This window comes from Mustela nigripes, chromosome 1 (assembly GCF_022355385.1).
Source record: "Mustela nigripes isolate SB6536 chromosome 1, MUSNIG.SB6536, whole genome shotgun sequence".
Classification (NCBI taxonomy): Eukaryota; Metazoa; Chordata; class Mammalia; order Carnivora; family Mustelidae; genus Mustela; species Mustela nigripes.
This window is the reverse complement of record NC_081557.1, coordinates 167,704,281-167,722,320: the sequence shown is the minus strand read 5'-3', so window position 1 is coordinate 167,722,320 and position 18,040 is coordinate 167,704,281. Positions and strand designations below refer to the sequence as shown.

At 36.1% G+C, this 18,040-nt stretch overlaps 1 protein-coding gene across 1 annotated transcript in view; it reads right to left on the bottom strand.

Annotated features, from left to right (window-relative positions):
* Window positions 1-18,040, bottom strand: part of TET2 (tet methylcytosine dioxygenase 2) — a 133,042-nt gene that overhangs the window by 77,843 nt on the left and 37,159 nt on the right. Inside the window, exon 2 of the mRNA XM_059376814.1 lies at window positions 14,160-14,304. The gene's annotated coding sequence lies outside the window, so the exon portion shown is untranslated. The remainder of the gene's footprint in view (window positions 1-14,159; window positions 14,305-18,040) is intronic.

The following is an 18,040-nucleotide window of genomic DNA, read 5'->3' as shown; positions in this document are numbered from 1 at the left end:
AAAAAATTGAGTTCATGTTACAAAAAAGTCCATCAAATAGAGAAAAAGCTGAACAGGTTTTTGTTTTTCTTTTTCTAAATAACTTTTTATTCAAAGAAGAAATGAAGACTTTATTTTTTTAATGAAAACTTCAGAAGAAAGGATTTCTGAGAAACAGGTAATGAATATAGTGCATCTTGAAATGCATGAGCAGAGGCTGAATTATAACCATAGCCTTAAAATCTTTTACAACACAAAATAGAATAAAAATAAATGAGATACAAGCATTCTAACACAATAAGTTAGGAAAAGAAAACAAAATAAACTTAACCAAAGGAAATTAATTGATAATAAGAGAATTAATTAATAACAAAAACATATATAGTAGGTTCCATGAATAAATCCAAGAGCAGATTTAAAAAAAATATATTTTATTTATTTATTTGTCAGAGAAAGAGAGTGAGCACAAGCAGGGGGAGCAGCAGGCAGAGCAGGGAGAGGGAAAAGCAGACTCCCTGCTGAGCAGGAAGCCCAGATGCAGAGCTCCATCCCATGACCCTGGGATCATGACCTGAGCCAAAGGCAGACACTTAACCAACTGAGCTCCCAGGCATCCCCCACTGTATTTCTTTGAAAACAATACAGTGGACAGAAAAATCACTAAGGCAATAAGAAAACACACACACACACACACACACACATTAGTGTAGAACAGAGGTGCTATAAATACAGATATAGAGAATATTAAAAAATAAAATGCTATACACTTTTGATGAACAAATTAGAAAACCTAGACAGAATGGTGGCATAGGGAAATACACACTGCTAAAATAAGCTCAAAAGAGGTATAACGCCTAAATAAATTCATATCTTTGGACCATAATCTTTAAACTTTTCAAATTATTATCTGACAATTAGTTCCAGAGCTCAAGTGTTCTCAAAGATCCTCTCTCAATTTTCCAAGAAATATGTAACTCTTATGCTAAAGAAGAGATTATACTAAAGATTTTTCTATAAGTAAATTATTCTGAATAACTGAGAATACTTTTTTCTATTAAATATATACCTGATATTACATGGTTTCTGTATTTTTAGGCAATAGTAGCCCATTATTCATTTGAATATTTATTAAGTGCCTGGTATGTATGAAGGATTCAAGATTCTTGTCCCTGAGGAAGACAGGTTCTTGAAACATCATAAGGAAATAGTGTTATTAGTTTTCTACTAAATTTTAATAAACATGCTTTGGAGACATAGAAAAGAAAGGGGCTAAATTTGCTTCAGGGTTGGGAGGACTTCACAGAGGTGTGTATCTCTTACTACAATTAAAACTGACTCAAATCACGTCTAAGACATTTCCTCAACGTCCTCAATCATGCCTCTGTCTCTTTTTGGTATTTCCTAGTGCTCGGCAGCATCACTACTGTAATTAGGAGTTCAGCAGATATGTTTCCCAGAGCCAGGCACTCCTTTCTGTGTGATGAAGTGTGCCAATAAATATATACAAAGACCTTTCTTTGACACAAGTGCATTCAATTCCCAACCATTTACAGTATTGTTTAGGATTTTAAGCAGTTAGAAACAAGATTATTTTCGAGTAAATCCATAGTTGAAAATCGTCTCCTACCACATCCTTTTCCAACTATCTTTTGTTCTAGAAGATGTCTGCATTTACTAAATTTTCATTTTGCCTGCTATAGTTAACAGCCACTCCATCTATTCACAATAAAATCTTTATGGGCTAAATGGGTGATGGGTATTAAGGAGAGTACTTGTTGTGATGAAAACCGGGTGCTGTATGTAAGTGATGAATCGCTAAATTCTATTCCTGAAACCACTATTACCTTATATGTTAACTAACTACAATGTAAATAAAAAATTGATACAAATAATATTTACAGTGCTAATACAGTAACCACTCTTTTGTTGTCAGTAATCCTATTACAAAACTATAGAACCTAAAGGATGGTACTTTCCCTTCAATAAAAATTACAAGAACTGAAAGAAAAGAAAAGAGAGAGAGAGAAAACACCCAAGCTTCATTATAAAACGTTAAGTAGAAATATGGTTCAAAAGAAGGGCTTAATGTGGCCATGATTTACTGATTAAAGTTATGATGTTACTAAACTGTCATTCAGAAGAGGACACAAAAGTCCACTGCCTTTAAGGAATACAGAATTTCAGAGAAGAAAAAAATCACCAAGATATTTGAGAACAATGGGTAATTAGAAAAGTGCTTCCTTTAAATATTTCTTTAATAGCAATGTATCAGTTTATGAAAAAGATTAAATAGAAAAACTATGAATAACAGATTTTTAAGATAGAGGTTGTATGGAGCAGTGGGTAGAAAGCATTCAGAGGATCTGAGAGGCAGGCCCAGTGCCACCAGTAATTCACCATTCCACTGGAAGCAGCCACCTTACCTCTCAGAAGACTCAGGCTTCTTAAAGGCAAGGATCAGGAAAAACAATTAATTGACTTTCATATTATTTTTAGCATCATCTATTCATTAAGATTAATACAGGTTATTTATCCAGTTTTTGCAATCCTCTGTAGTAATAAAGTTTGAAGAGGTGTGTGTGTGTGTGTGTGTGTGTGTGTGTGTGTGTGTACTCATTCATTTATTTGTCTGGGAACTAGTGCATTGGACACATATCTTTGTTCACAATATGTCAAGGATTGAAGCTGGGGGACAGGTGTTATCTCAGGAAACATGCAGTAATTCTCATGGTCACACAAATCTGAAGGGGAAGAGCTGATAATGTACAGATTTTGGATGAAGGTGTCCTCTTAACAGTACCTAATTTAACTATATTGGCAGTGATTCAACTCTACCCCTGACTTGGAGGTGACCTTCCATTGCTTTATACTAGGCTTCATGTAATCCATGATTAGTAGTCCTGAAACCCCCTCAGTAAAATTAATTTTTTTAAAAAAAGCTCATATATAAGCTTTTATATCCATTTATTAAAGTAGTTTAAATGTTATCAACTGATAATTTTATTTACAGAAAGCTATTAAACACTGAAATGGGAACAGAAATTAGGACAGCACCAAAGCACATATCATCTATCACTTTTAAATCCTTTTTCTTTTTTTTTTGCCTTACATCTGTTGTACTGATTATGAATGCATGAAGATATACTTACTTCCATAAAATTGTTAATAAATCCCTTGCATTAAACAAGAGAGCAAATAATGTAAGTCTGAATCACTTCAATAGGAAAAGATTTCTTCTCCATTATGTATTTGGGGAAAATGGGGTCTGTTTGGAAGAAGTGATTTTGTTTTCAAGGGCAATTCATCCAACTTTTTAAAATATATCACATGTAATGTTTCCAAAGTATATTTGTGATTTGCAAGTACTTAAATGATTCAGTTGAATAACTGAATTTAAAGGAAATTCTTATCAATCTTCCAGGGGTAGAAGGATTCAGCAACAGGTCTTTCAATCACAGTATTATCAAGTATCTCAAGACATAATTATCTCAGGAACATAAAACACAACAAAAGCACCCCAGTGAAGTCAACCTTCTTTCTCATTTTGATTACGAGTAAGACCTAGTTATTTTTAAAAATGTGTTGTGTGTGTATGTATTCATATCAGACAAACAAGAAGCAGTGTTTTCAGAAAGGGAGGAAAATGAAAACCAGTTAAAAAGTAGAAGGGAGGGGCGCCTGGGTGGCTCAGTGGGTTAAGCCTTTGCCTTCGGCTCAGGTCATGATCTCAGGGTCCTGGGATCAAGCCCCGCATCGGGCTCTCTGCTCAGCAGGGAGCCTGCTTCCTCCTCTCTCTCTGCCTGCCTCTCTGCCTACATGTAATCTGTCTGTCAAATAAATAGACAAAATCTAAAAAAAAAAAAAAAAAAAAAAAAAAAGTAGAAGGGAGTAAATGAGAATTAAATAAAAAGGTAATTAGATAGTGGTTAACTGAACATATAAAGAATAGGGAATTAGCAGATTTTTTTAATACATAAATATACCTCTTCCTAGGTTGACAAAACAAAACTCTTGAAGGAGTTCTTCCAAATAGAAATAATGGATGAACTGAGGCTTAGGGAAACAATCATGAAGTATAAAGCTTATATGTATCAGTTCTAATATCCTCTAAAAACAAATCACAGTTTTGTTTTTTTTTTTAAGATTTTATTTATTTATTTGACAGAGATCACAAGTACACAGAGAGGCAGGCGGGGGGCGGGGGGGAAGAAGCAGGCTCCCTGATGAGCAGAGAACCTGATGCGGGGCTTGATCCCAGGACCCTGAGATCATGACCTGAGCCAAAGGCAGAGGCTTAACCCACTGAGCCCCCCACGTGCCCCCAAATCACAGTTCTTCATATCAATGCCAGTTGTGCTTGTTGTATCATTCTAACCCTCATATTCTTATCTTAGGCCAAACATTCTCCGGTTTCTATGATTTATTATCAGGTGTATTTACCTGCTATTCCTGATAAATTGGTTATATGGAAAATAAGATGAAAAATGCATTCTATGCACAACCCATGGAACATCTCTAAGTAAAGGCAAAAGGAATCACACATTCAGAACTGAGCAAGTTGCTTGGACATGTTCAAACCTACTTTCTAGTACATCCTTAGGTTCATGATTCATCACTGTGTCCAACTCACTGAATAAATTCCTTAAAATGACTCCAGTAAGGCCTTGCCAATCCCGTATCTGCCCTTTGTTTAGGGAAGGAGGACAAGGTGGGGGTGAGGGGTGAGCAGAGTACATCTCATCCTTCTCCAGCTGCCTCCAGTCTGTGGGAGCCATCGATTATGCTGCTAGTTATAAATATAACCTAACTTTTAATGTTTTAAAAGGATGGTGTTATATCAAGAAAGTAAATCCTTTTCTCCTATAAAGTAAGATATCCGATGCCTCCATTTTCCAGAGGAGAAAGTTAAGAATAGAGAAGAAGGAGGACCTAACAAGTAAGAGTTCTTCTAAATTTTAGGTAAGATTTTAATTAAAAACATATGACTTGTTCTCTTAATGATTATCCACTTAAAAAAAGAAATTATATCAACATTTTAATCAGTAATAACAAAGAAGTCATCTTTACAAAATCTATAGAGGAAATGAGAGCAGTGTGTGTTTATAAACAATACATGGAATGGAAATAAATTTCATAAATTTACACAGGCTTAAAAGAGAAACTAAAAATAACAAAATGGAATTTAATAAATTAAATGTTAAAATCTTTAACACTGGGGTGCCTGGGTGGCTCAGCTGGTTAAGCGTCTGCCTTTGGCTCAGGTCATGATCCCAGGGTTCTGGGATTGAGCCCTGCCTCTGGTTCCCTGCTTAGCGGGGAGCCTGCTTCTCCCTCTCCCTCTGCTTCTCCCCCTGCTTGTGCTCTATCACTATCTCTATCAAATAAATACATAAAATCTTTAAAATCTTCAACAATGATTTATACAATCACATTAGCAAATTAAAGATAGAAGAGATCTGGTTTATCAGCTGCTGGTGTAGGAAAAAAAAAAGTATGCTGCCACTTGAGTGTGAGGAAATGGCATGTACTCACAGGCAAGGAAGCTAGTGTGCCTCAGGACTACAGTGACCTGTGACCAGACAACTAGATCTGAAAGTAGGCATTTTTTTTTTTTTATGATAAATCCCAGTTGTCTGACCCATGTAATGAAGTAAAGTATCTTCTACATCATTAATAAAAACTACAATTTTTAAAAAAATATTTTGATATTAAGTCATCCTCCTTGTTGTAGGATGATAATCCTATCACTCAATCAGAAAGTATTAAATACTTAACTATATGCCAGACATTCATTCAGATATACTTCACTACTTTGCTACTCCAGGAAGACTTGCTAGTGCAATGAGCATCAAAGTAATCTCAATTTTTAAAATGTCTAAAAAAGTGACCCATCTTTGAAATGAGAAGGGAACAACTAAAGTACAAATTAAACAAAGAAAACTACTACATTATACCTTAAGAAACTATGAAATTGCACAAGAGAAATAAAATCTTTTTTTAAAGATTTTTAATTTATTATTTGACAGAGAGATAAGGTGAGAGGGAAGACGAGGAAGGGAAGTGGGAAAGGGAGAAGCAGGTTTCCCTTTGAGCAAGGAATCAGATGCTGGCCTCAATCCCAGGATTCTGGGATCACGACCTGCACAGACATTTACTGAGCCACCATGGTACCCAGAAATAAAACCTCTTTGAGAACACCTGGTTTTATACTTTCAGTATATATGACAAAAAGTTATCCATTTGTTTTGTTCTAAGTGAAATACATTTAATATATTCAGGTGTTCAATGCTGCATTTTAATCAAGAAGTTTACTCACTCTCTTCTAGGACTTCTCATAATCTAGAAAAGCTGTGAATTCTAGTAATCACTTTACTATTTGGTTAGGGAACCTGGAGCTCAGAAATATTTCCAAAAATGCTCTCTAGAGATCCAGCATATTGATAGAGCCCTGCAAGGTTGCACACATTTCCAGCCCTCTTAATACCATAAAGCACCTGGACAACAATGCCAAACATATGGCTTCCCAAAGAGCCTATGTTCTGAAGTACACTGATCACTTTTCTCCTCCTCCCTGAGACTAAAAAACAGAACAAAACAAAAACTGCTAGAGAACACAATTATCAACTAAACTTTCTGGTATTTTCAAACAATTTTCCAAATTCATGTTTTGCTAAACAAGGTCTTGAGTATTATTCATTAAAATTATCATCCAGTAGACATTAAATATCATCTGCAGCACCTTTCAAATCTCTCTCCCTGCCGTGAAGCATTTATGTTTATCAATACTACTGGAATTAGAACACTGAATACATCCCTAAAGTCTCCCAAAAGAGCCAACAAAAACCACAAATCCCAGGGGCAATAAATTTAATTTGGGTAGAATACTGCAGGAACAAAACATTTTGGTAGCAAATGTTACATATACAAGTGTTAGTTACAACTGAGTATGTGTGGGGTTCAAGCTCTGAAATAATGTTAACTTGGTATATGATATTGCTATGCCTAGACAGCTGAAGTTCCAACTACTCACCTGCCACAGTTCCTTACCTCCCCCCATTTCCATCCCCAAATGGAACAAGTGTTTTAACTATTAAAACTATTAAAACAAGTGTTTTAACTATTTTAATAAGGACTGGAGAGGACAAAGAAAAAAAAAAGATATGAAAAAATCACAAAGTGAATGGTTTTGAGAGTGGCATTGAATGCCTACTATGTAGCCAGATGCTGTGCAAAATATTAGGAATAAGAAGATGAGACATGGCCTTTGCCTTAGGGATTTGAGTTTGTAGAGAAACAGGCACATGTGACTACAGTAAGTGTGGGGTTTGAGGAACGCAAGTGTCATAAATATGAGGCCCTGCTGATGAGAAACCTGAGTTGGGTCTTTATGGAAAAGGCAGAGGCAAGAAATTGCCAGTACAAAGGCTTCAATGTGTGAAATATGTTAGGTTCAAGACCTATAAAGAGTTAGAAATAATTACCTCATGGAATCTGAGGGACAATACGGTGACCTGGAAGTTGAAGAGTAATTAAGAGCCAGATAGGGATATCAAGCATACAGTTTGATCTGTTTTCTGTAGGCCAATGGTTTTCCAAACTGAGGACTTTAGGTATCAAGGGTTCATAGAATTGTTCAGGGCCACCCTGGTTAAAGAGGGGTGAGTAGGTGACCCTAAGAGTTGCCACATTGCATCTATTTCTGCACTGACCAGATGAACTCCATTGTAATTATAAAAATTTTGTGGGGTGGGGAGGGGGAAGCTTCTATTGCTTTAGGAAAGTTTAACAATGGGTATTCATCAAAGCATATTAAGAAGGAGAATACATGGTTAGATTTGCATTTAAGAGTAAGCACACTGGGACACTTTCAATTGACCAACAGGAACAAAAAGAATACCAGAGGGAACAGTTAAAAAATAATTCATGGAAAAAATGAGAAAATTCTGAAGAGAGGCAATATGGATAAGCTGGATTTGAGGATAGGAGTGGAAAAGAGAAGCAGAAGTTCGTGCCCAGTAAGTTCAATAGTAGCAATAAAGTAGGAAGCAAGCTGGCTAGGAGGATTTAAGAAAGCACATGTGTGTACACACGTGTAAGTACGGAGGAGGATTCAAGATCTTGAGAAGATGGCCAAGGTTTTTTGTTTATTAGTTTGTTTCTTAAAGTCCCTCTAAGACTCCTAGGAAAACTCAAGGACTATATATGCCTCTAGGAATTAGAAAAGTGCAATAAACATATACAATGTTAACTAAATGGTCACAGATTATCCAAGAAACCCATTAGTTATTCTCCCAATCTTCTCAACACTAAAATAGCCAAGATAACACACTACAGTAGCCCCTGCCTCCCGCCCACTTGTTTTTGCTTTCTGCAATTTTGGTCATCTGTGGTCATCCACCATCCAGAAGCAGATGATCCTCTTTCTGACACATGGTCAGAAGGTGCCATGTCACACTGCCTAGGCCATTCATCTCACTTCATTTCATCATGTAGGCATTTTCTCTTCTCACATCATTATTAAAAAAAGAGGTATTTTGATGGAGAGGAGAGAGAAAAGGTGAGAGAGAGGGCACATTCGTGGAACTTTAATTAGAGTATACTGTTTTAGTTGTTCTGTTTTTAGTTGTTGTTCTTAACCTCCTCCTGTTTCTGTAAGTTAAACTTCATCAGAGGTATGCATGTATAGGGGAAAAAACAGTATATATAGGGTACTATCCACAGTTTCAGGCATCCACTGGGCATCTTGAAACATCCCTCCTCCAGTCCTTCATAAGGGGAGACTATTGACCACATTATTTCACATTTTGAGAAAAAGCTTTGGTCAGATTAACACCTGTAAAAATGGGTAAACATTTCTAATGCCTTCATTTGCATTACAACTTTCTTCCAGAATATAAAGTGTTTTCATAAGACTTTCATTTCTGCTTAAAATACCCTGTGAGATCAATGGAGACTACTGATACTTCACTGTTTGATGGGGAAACTGAAACAAGAATGGTGAAAATAGTTTTCATAGTGTGTAATCTATTTTAGCATGGCTTACTTATTCTAAACTCATAGCATAGGTCACAGGTGGATAGGCATTAATGCAAAAAAAAAAAAAAATGCTACAATGTTATTTGTGAATTCAAGGATTGCCAAAGTTCTCAGAATCCCATAAGATTGTCAATAGTCTTCTATAACTCAGTCTCTTGGGTCATGGAGACAATGAGACCAATCTGAGCCTTAAAATATACACAAGATACAGCTTTCATACAGTTCAGCCATGACTTGTAGCACAATGTAGATATGTAATGGAGAGAGTAAAGAAACATAAAGAAAGATCTGTAGCACCATTGTAAATGAAAAAGTAAACATTTTCCCTCTTTTAAATACACTTCTGCACACTGCTAAATAATTGCATTTTATCAAAAAGAAGAAAACTTTAAGTGACAGATGGCTAGGAGGATAATAGTTTGAAGAGCACTGCCTCAGATGACCTCTAGGATTTATTTTTGTTTTGAAGTCCTGTGACAAAGGATCAAATCAATCGGGTTTGTTAGAATAATGATGATGGAATTTAGTTCATAAGACTGGTCTGCAAGAAAGGACATTTGGAGTCTTCATTTTAAAGTCTATGTGGGGATTTAAATTTGAGATAAGAAAAGCCATTTTTCTTCTGAAAGACAAACAGAAAAAATACAATACTCGAAAAAACTGTTCTGTCTCAAACTATTGATGAAATAGAAGGATGACTTATTCTTTAATCAGGATACATCAACAATGACCATAAGTGGAAGAAAATGACTAAGGCGAGAAGAGTGAAGCTTGTAAATGAGTAAGGTCTGGTTCATGAGAAAGGGTGAGAATGTACATAATAATCAGAAGAATGGCTACAAGAGAGTTCTAAAGGGCAAATCCAAATCTTCTCTTTTCTCCACAAACAAGAAGCAAAATACAAAGCACTAACACTTCTTAGAGATGACATGGAGGGGCAGTAGGTCTCAGTAAGGACACCTGGGAATAGAACAGGTTTTGCCAATAGCTAATGATATGACCTTTAGAAAGTCATGTATTAGGTCTGGGTACCTTTTAGTCTGCCATAAAATTAGCCAACTGGACGAAGGTGATGTCTAATGGCCCATTTTGGGGGCAATACTTTTACGATTCTCTGTTATTCCAACCTGGTATAAAAATACAATGTTTTGATAGGCATATTCTCTTAAAATTTTGTACTAGGTTGATATTTACATAGATTTCAATGCACAGTGAAAAATTCCTCTTAGCAACTCAACTCACTCTGTCAAACATTACATGAACTTTATCCTTAGTAGTCTTAAGGATACCTACCCTGCATTGTCTCACCTCCATCACCATGAATTCAAACTCATGATATGCCCCTACTTCCCTATTTTCTTTAATGCCAACACTTCATTGGTCATTTAAAACCTGAAAACTTTTACTCTTATCTTCGATTTGCAATTAGTGAATAAATCCTCTGAATTTCCCCTATCAAATCTTTTTCAATCTTACCTCTAACATCATAACCCATGTTCTCAACTTCAATCCTAAATCACTTAAACCACTTCCTCCATACCCACCTAAACTTGTCAAAATAATATTGCTAATGACCTGAATGCATCTCTTTAAAGACTCACCTGCTTCCATTGCTTCTCAGTATTTGTATAATGGCATGTAATCATCATTAGCCTGGCCTAAGAGCTTTACAAACTTTGGCCTCGCCTGCTTTTCTATGTTCTCTCCCACCACCTGCCATCCCGATACAAGGTAGCCTCCCTCTGCCTACCCCTCTCGCCCTTTGCCTTGCCCACCTGCCCTCAACACCAACATCCTTACTTCTCTCCATCTCATGCTGTTTTTCTTCCCCTTCTCCACTAGGATATCATTCCCTGTTTGTTTTGTTGTTGTTGTTATTGCTTTTATGGCTGACAGTGCAAAGACTATGGAACCATAACATATAAAAATTAACTTTAATTAGAACTTTTTCTTTGGAGGTTTTCTTTCAGTGTTACTGAGGTATAATCGACCAGTAAAACTGTAAGATATTTAAACTGCACAATGTGATGATTTGCTCTCCATAGAAATCATGAAAGGATTCCCCCCATCAAGTTAATGAACATATTCATCACCTCACAGTTTTACCATTCTTTGTGTGTGTGAGAACACTTCCACTCTCTTAGCAAATTTCAATTACACAACTGAAATTTAGTTATCAACTAACTAGTTGATATAGTTATTAACTATAGTCACCATGCCATACATTTGATTCTCAGACCTTATGCATCTTTTTTTTTTTTTAAAGATTTTATTTATTTATTTGACAGAGAGAGATCACAAGTAGGCAGAGAGGCAGGCAGAGAGAGAAGAGGAAGCAGGCTCCTTGCTGAGCAGAGAGCCCAATGTGGGGCTCTATCCCAGGACCCTGAGATCATGACCTGAGCTGAAGGCAGAGGCTTTAACCCACTGAGCCACCCAGGCACCCAGACCTTATGCATCTTATAACTGGAAGTCTGTACCCTTCTGCCAACTATCCAATTTCTTCCTAGCCATCAAGATCCAGGCCACCATCTGCCATCTTCCTCTGCATCCCTTGAGAAGTCCTCCTCTAACTGTTTTAGTCTAGAAGGACCTTGCTATTCCTTGAACTTCCAAAGTTCTTATCTGTATCACTTTCTTTGGTATATGTGTACATATTTACAGATGGTATACGACTTAGCTGTATAAGATCCTCTGACTCTGTTTGAATCACTTTTTACACCTCTAGGTCTTTGTGGCATTCTCCTCTACCTATTTTTCACCATATGACTTTATGGTGTATTTGCATTTTTTTTTTTTTAGGTTTTAATCAAAATTAATCTTCTCATGAGGTCTTTCTTGACTACTTTATTTTTATTTATTTATTTTTTGGACTACTTTATTTTTAATTACTACCTCACCACACTTCCAATTTTCTTTTTCTGTCTTAAATTTTTTATGCTTAGCACTTCTTGGTATTTAATGCACTATACATTTTTATTTATTTATCTTCTTTATATCTGTCTGTCACTCTAGATTTTAAGCTAAACAAGTACAGAAATGTTTTTGCTTAGTAATGTACTTTGGGTCCTAAAGAGTACCTAGTACTTAATAGGCACTCAAGAAATAATCCTTGGTTGAATTTATTGTTTAAAAACTCAAAGCAACATTAATAATAGTCAAAATCATAATAATAAACAAATTCTAATAAAGATTTAGAATTAAGTTGTGCCAGGCCCTGTACATATTATCCATACATGTACATATATATCATATATGTATATAACCCCATTATTGTTACTTAAGACCTATTTTCCTCCTTGCCAAATAAAACAAGGCTTGAAGAGGTTAAATAATTTCACCACAAACACAAAGATAATAAATATTATTAAAAACAAGTCCTAGGTTTATTTATCACTGAAAATATCTCCGAAGTTGAGCTTATCCAACTGTAAAAAGTTAAACACAAGATAACATTCTTTTTTGGATATGAGGGAAGAACTCCTCTGGGAGTTACTTGTGAAATAATTCTTTCAGTCTCTCTCTAACAAATAGTTAATACTCTAATTTCTTCTTTCCTTGTTAGTAATTTCTCTTACATTTTCCCTAGACTTTGCACTTCTTTCCTTTCCTACACTTCATCTCTAAGAAGAGAAAAATTCTGACTAATGTTATTGTAAAAATTCCATCTTCAAAATACATCTCAGTTCTCATATAAAGGTCAAGTACAGAATGAGTAGCCACAGTCCTCACAGCAAGAGGTAAAGCATCCATTACGGGAGGAGGGGAAAAGCAAAGAATGCTTTATTCATAATTACCTAAGATTTTCCAGCATGAGAGGGGAAAGAGGAAGTCTATTTTCAGTGACAATGAATACTCTAAAAATATTAGCATGCAAGGGGAAAATTTTCATTCTGAGAGTTAGTAGTGCTGAGTTCTCTTTCCCTTACAGAATGATTTAAAATTCCCAGGGTGGAGAGGTAATCTAGGCAGATGTTAGTTGCCTTATGTCTTGAAAATGGCAACATCTAGGAATCATGGGAGTTTAACTGAGGACACACTGGGAAGGATTTCTCAGGAGCAGGTCAGTCCCTAAGAAGTATCAAGTGGCAAAGTGGATACTTATATCCTCAGGCATCTAGAGTGAGGGCAGAGATTACAGCTACACAGACCTTTTAGAAGATCTGTTACGCTGAATGTATAAACAAGATTCAGTGAAGCTGAAGCTGAACTCTGCTAAAAGAGTTATAAAAGGGAAAAAAATAAAAAGACTTCTTCTTTTTTTTAATCTAGCCTCCATTTGCTTTCCAACAATGCCCCCATAATTTTAATTGACTTGAAGTACAGGCAAAAGTATACATAGAATTCATTCTGGTGTCCATCTTGAATATTTGGAAAACAGTATCAGATATCAGTTCCCCACTTCTGTTCATCTATATAAATGTTAATGGTCTGATAAATAACCCTTAGGTTGGGACACTCATTAGTCTGTAAAGAGCATTTAGAACAAACTGATCTTTATTAACGTCAACTGTAGATGAAAAAGTACTTGGTATCTCCCTGTCAGTACCTCATATTTTCAGAAAAAATCATGTAAAAAATTACATAGGGTTTCCTGAAATCTGTCATTGTATACTTTAGTTCTCTAATGGTTCTATGGGGCCAAATCATCATGAAAACTGGCTGCCTAGGCTCAGTAGGTGCTCTCACTTTTCTGACCAGCAAATAACCACAAATAATCACTTCTTTTTTCATCTTCAACAAATGAGACAAAGTGGCCACAAGTGAGATAAAAATGGAGAGGAGAAATACTGTGACAAGTGGTTATAGGTATCACATTTCTCCATTCTTACAGTTATATTTGCATGGCTCTGTTCTTTTCTGAAAAATTCAAAGACACTGAGAATCTGATGAAAATCTTCCTTTTCTCAAGAAAACAATGTAGATACACATTCATCCATCCAACCATCCGGTTAGCACAAAATTCTGGGACATTTATAGATCTTAAGATCTAACCCATGTGCCCTAAGCATAGATAATTAAGATACTTGAGAGAGTACAGAGTAATTTATTAAAGTTGAAAGTTAGAAGAAAAATTGACCATTAAATTAGGAATAAATTTATACTTCTGGGAAACCAAGCACCAACTGTCCCCAACATCTTACCAGCAGCTCTATCCCTTACTGCTCCTCCTGGATCATGGCCTGTTGGCTGCTGCTGAGCCCATCTCCTGCTTCCAAGTGTGGTAACTCAACAGGAGCAGGGGCAAGTAGACAATCTTGAGAGGGTTTGATGATGATGTTGGCCAGCCTGGAAAAGAAAAGAATTTAAACATTTTTAAGTTAGCACAAATGAACAAGACATACATCTGGTATGAAAACTATCATGTAAAGCTTAAAATAGTACAGATGCCCATAACTGGATATGTCCAATTACACCACTGACTATTAAAAAATTCAGGGTTTGGGGATCGTTCTCAAAGCAATGACAATTCCCAAATGCACCATAATATAACACTAATATTTGTAGAGAAAATTTTGCAATGCCCAAAGCTTCTCTGCCCAATCAGCAATCCTCATAGCTTGACAGTGATTATCAGTTAGACTTGGGACCCACTGGGTTATATTACTTCATCTGTTGAATCCAGTGGATCTCAACCTTGGTTGTAATAGTATTATCTGGGTGGGAAGCTGAGGCCTCATGCTGAGAGATTCTGATTTGTTGGGCTAAAAATGAATCCTTATTCCCCAGGTAATTCTAGGGTGCATCCAGGAATGAGGCTTAATCATTAAATTAAGGCCTTGTACTTGTTGAGATGCAGCTCTAACTTAACTTGTAAACAGCAAATGGTTATTCAGAATATACTGTATCAAGGCAATGTGCTCAGTGCGATGGTAAACATAGAACATTATAACATGTGGTCCCTGTGCTCAGGGACTTTAATTTAGTTCAAAAGATTGAATACACATTTTAATCTGATCACCTAATAAGACACATACTTTTAAAAAAATTATTACTATTGTTTAATTCCCTTTCTGCTGACCCTTCTTAGTAATCACTATACATGCAATTAAGATCTGTCCACTTGAAAATGCTTATTAACCACCCAACTGTTTCAACAAGGCAGATAATACATTTCATATGTTAGCAGACTGCAGAGTTTGGTCAGCCTCAGTCATTACTTTCAAAAGTTACGTTAGAATAAGATACAACCATCTCCCATTTCTTATTTGTGTTACTTCTGAAATCTCCTTGGGTCCACAACACATTTCTATGCCTAGACTTTGCTTTGGAAATTTACGCCGATGACACGGCTTTGCCAAATCCAACCTCTCTACACTATGTGATACTTAACATCCTTAATCCAATTTATCTAAAGCATCCAAAGTTACAAGATTATTTACATAAACATTTAGGATTGCTGAAGACCTGTAGTTCTTTTTATTTTTTTGATTATGTTCACTTAACCAGCATACAGTGCATCATTAGCTGTATATTACACCCAGTGCTCATCATCACATGTGCCCTCCTTAATACCCATCACCTGATTACCTGGTTACCCCATCGCTGACCCCTCTCCCTTCTGTAACCTTCAGTTTGGTTCCCAGAGTCTAGAGTCTCTCATGGTTTGTCTCTCTCTCTGATTTCTTCCCATTCAGTTTTCCCTCCCTTCCCCTGTGGTCCTTTGTGCTATCCCTTATGTTCCATATGTGAGTGAATCCCTATGATCACTGTCTTTCTCTGCTTGATATAGTTCACTTAGCACAATCCCTTCCAGTTCCATCCATGACAAGACATATACTTCAAAAATATAACCAAAGTAAGGCTTCATTAGTCAAAGATGTAGTGAGAATCTTGGGTGCTCAGAATGTAGAGATGACCATGAACTGAAATAAGGGAGAAAGTTGAATGCATGAAGAAAGTCTTCTGAGTCCCAAGGGCAGGATGAAAGTCAGAGAAAGACAGGAACAGGGAGGAAGCATTCTCAAAGACACAGCTGTTAGAATATGTGTAACAATATACAATATGTGTAGCAAGTTGAGAGAGACTGAAGAGCCCACTCTGACTGATGGATTTCTGAAAAGGAGCATTAGAAGAATTTGGAGAGGCAGATCTGAGCTAGAATTTACAAACTAGCGATAACTGGCTAAAGAAGTTAGGTCATTTTCTGAAATATCTGAAAATTGCATCTGGAATAGTATTGAGAACTACTGAAGGTTCATGTTCCAAGGGGCCTTAGTAAATTTACTGGGTTCTTAGTAAATGCCAGGCACTGATAATGCTTGATGTATTACGTATGTTATCTCATTTAACACAAACATCTGGTGAGGCAGTTATTGTTATCCCTATTTTACAGAGAAAGAAGGGAGGTCACTTCATTTTATCAAAGTTCCATAACTACAAATAGTAGGTCAAGACCAGCAACATGCTGTTTCTTTAGAAACACAGCATTGCCAGAGTTATGTACTCACACTTAGGGTTTTTAAAAATTGAGATATAATTCACACACCATCAAATTAATTATTTTAAAGTATACAATTCCGTGGCACAAAAGGTTGTGCCATTATTGCCACTATGAAATTCCAGAAAAGTTTAATCACTCCAAAAATAAATCCATCACCCAGCAGGAGTCAGTGCTCTTTCATCCCTCTTCCAACTAACCCCCCTTCTGTTTCTATGCATATGCTCATTCTAAATATTTCAAATTAATGAAATCATGCAAAATTTGACTTTTTTGTGTCTGGTTTCTTTCGCTTAGCAGAGTGTTTTCAAGGTTCATCTATGTTTTGTTGTGAATCAGTACTTCATTCCTTCTTATGGCCAACTAATATTCCACCATATAGATAGATCATACTTTATTCATGATGGATATCTGGGTTATTTCTATTTTTTAGCTATTAGAAATAATGCTCCTATGAACTTTCATTTACAAGTCTTTTTATATTGTGGTAAAATAGAGCAACAAAAAATTTAGCATCTTAACCGTATTTTAAATGTAGAGTTCTATGCATTAAGCAGTCTTATTGTTGTGCAATCATCACTAGCATGACCATCTAGGAATTTTTTATCTTCCAAAACTCAAACTCCACCACCATTAACCAATAACTCCCCAGTCTCCCCTTTCCCAAGCTCCTGGCAAATACAATTCTATTTTCAGTCTCTATGGACAATTCTAGGTATCTCATATAAACAGAATCATGTAATACCTGTCCTTTTGTGTCTGACTTGTTTCACTTAGCCCAATGTCTTCAAGATTTGTCCATGTTGTGGCACATGTCAGAATTGTGTCCCTTTTGAAGGGTATTCCATTACACGTACATACCACATTTTGTCTGTCTATTCATCTGTCGATGGACACTTGCCTTGCTTCTATCTTTAGCCTATTGTGAATAATGCTGCTTTGAACATGGGTATCCACTGTAAGTTTTGTGTGTACATACATTTTTAATTCTTTTGGGAGTGCAAATGCTGGGTCATACAATAATTCTGTCTTTACCCTTTCAAGGAACTGCTAAGCTGTTCTGCAAAGTGAATGACTGTGCCATTTTACATTCCCATCAGCAGTGTATGAGGGTTCCAATTTTTCTTCATCCTCATCAATACTTGCTATTGCCTGACTTTTTTTTTTTTAAAGCCATTCTCATGGGTATGGAATAGTAAAAGATTTAGCTGTTACAACTTATTACATTCAAAATACTGGCTTATTGCAGTAGTTCAGATATAAAGTGAGGAGTCTGAACAAGAGGATGGCAGAGAAAATAAAATGATCAAGCAGGGAATAACTACTGATTGGGAAAGGAGTGGATATTAGTAGTACTGTAGGTATAGGGAGAAAAAGAAAGAATTGTAGAAGTAAAGTTTTGAGCTTGGCTGCAAAGAAAAATAATGGTATTAATCGGAGATAATTCTAGAAAGAAATTTGAAGTGACAAAATAAATTGTTGATGTGATGGACTTGAGAATCTATGTAATCCAATTAAATAATTATCAGATGGGAGGTCAGGGTTGGAGACAATAAAAATACCTTGTGCTTTTAGAAAGCATCA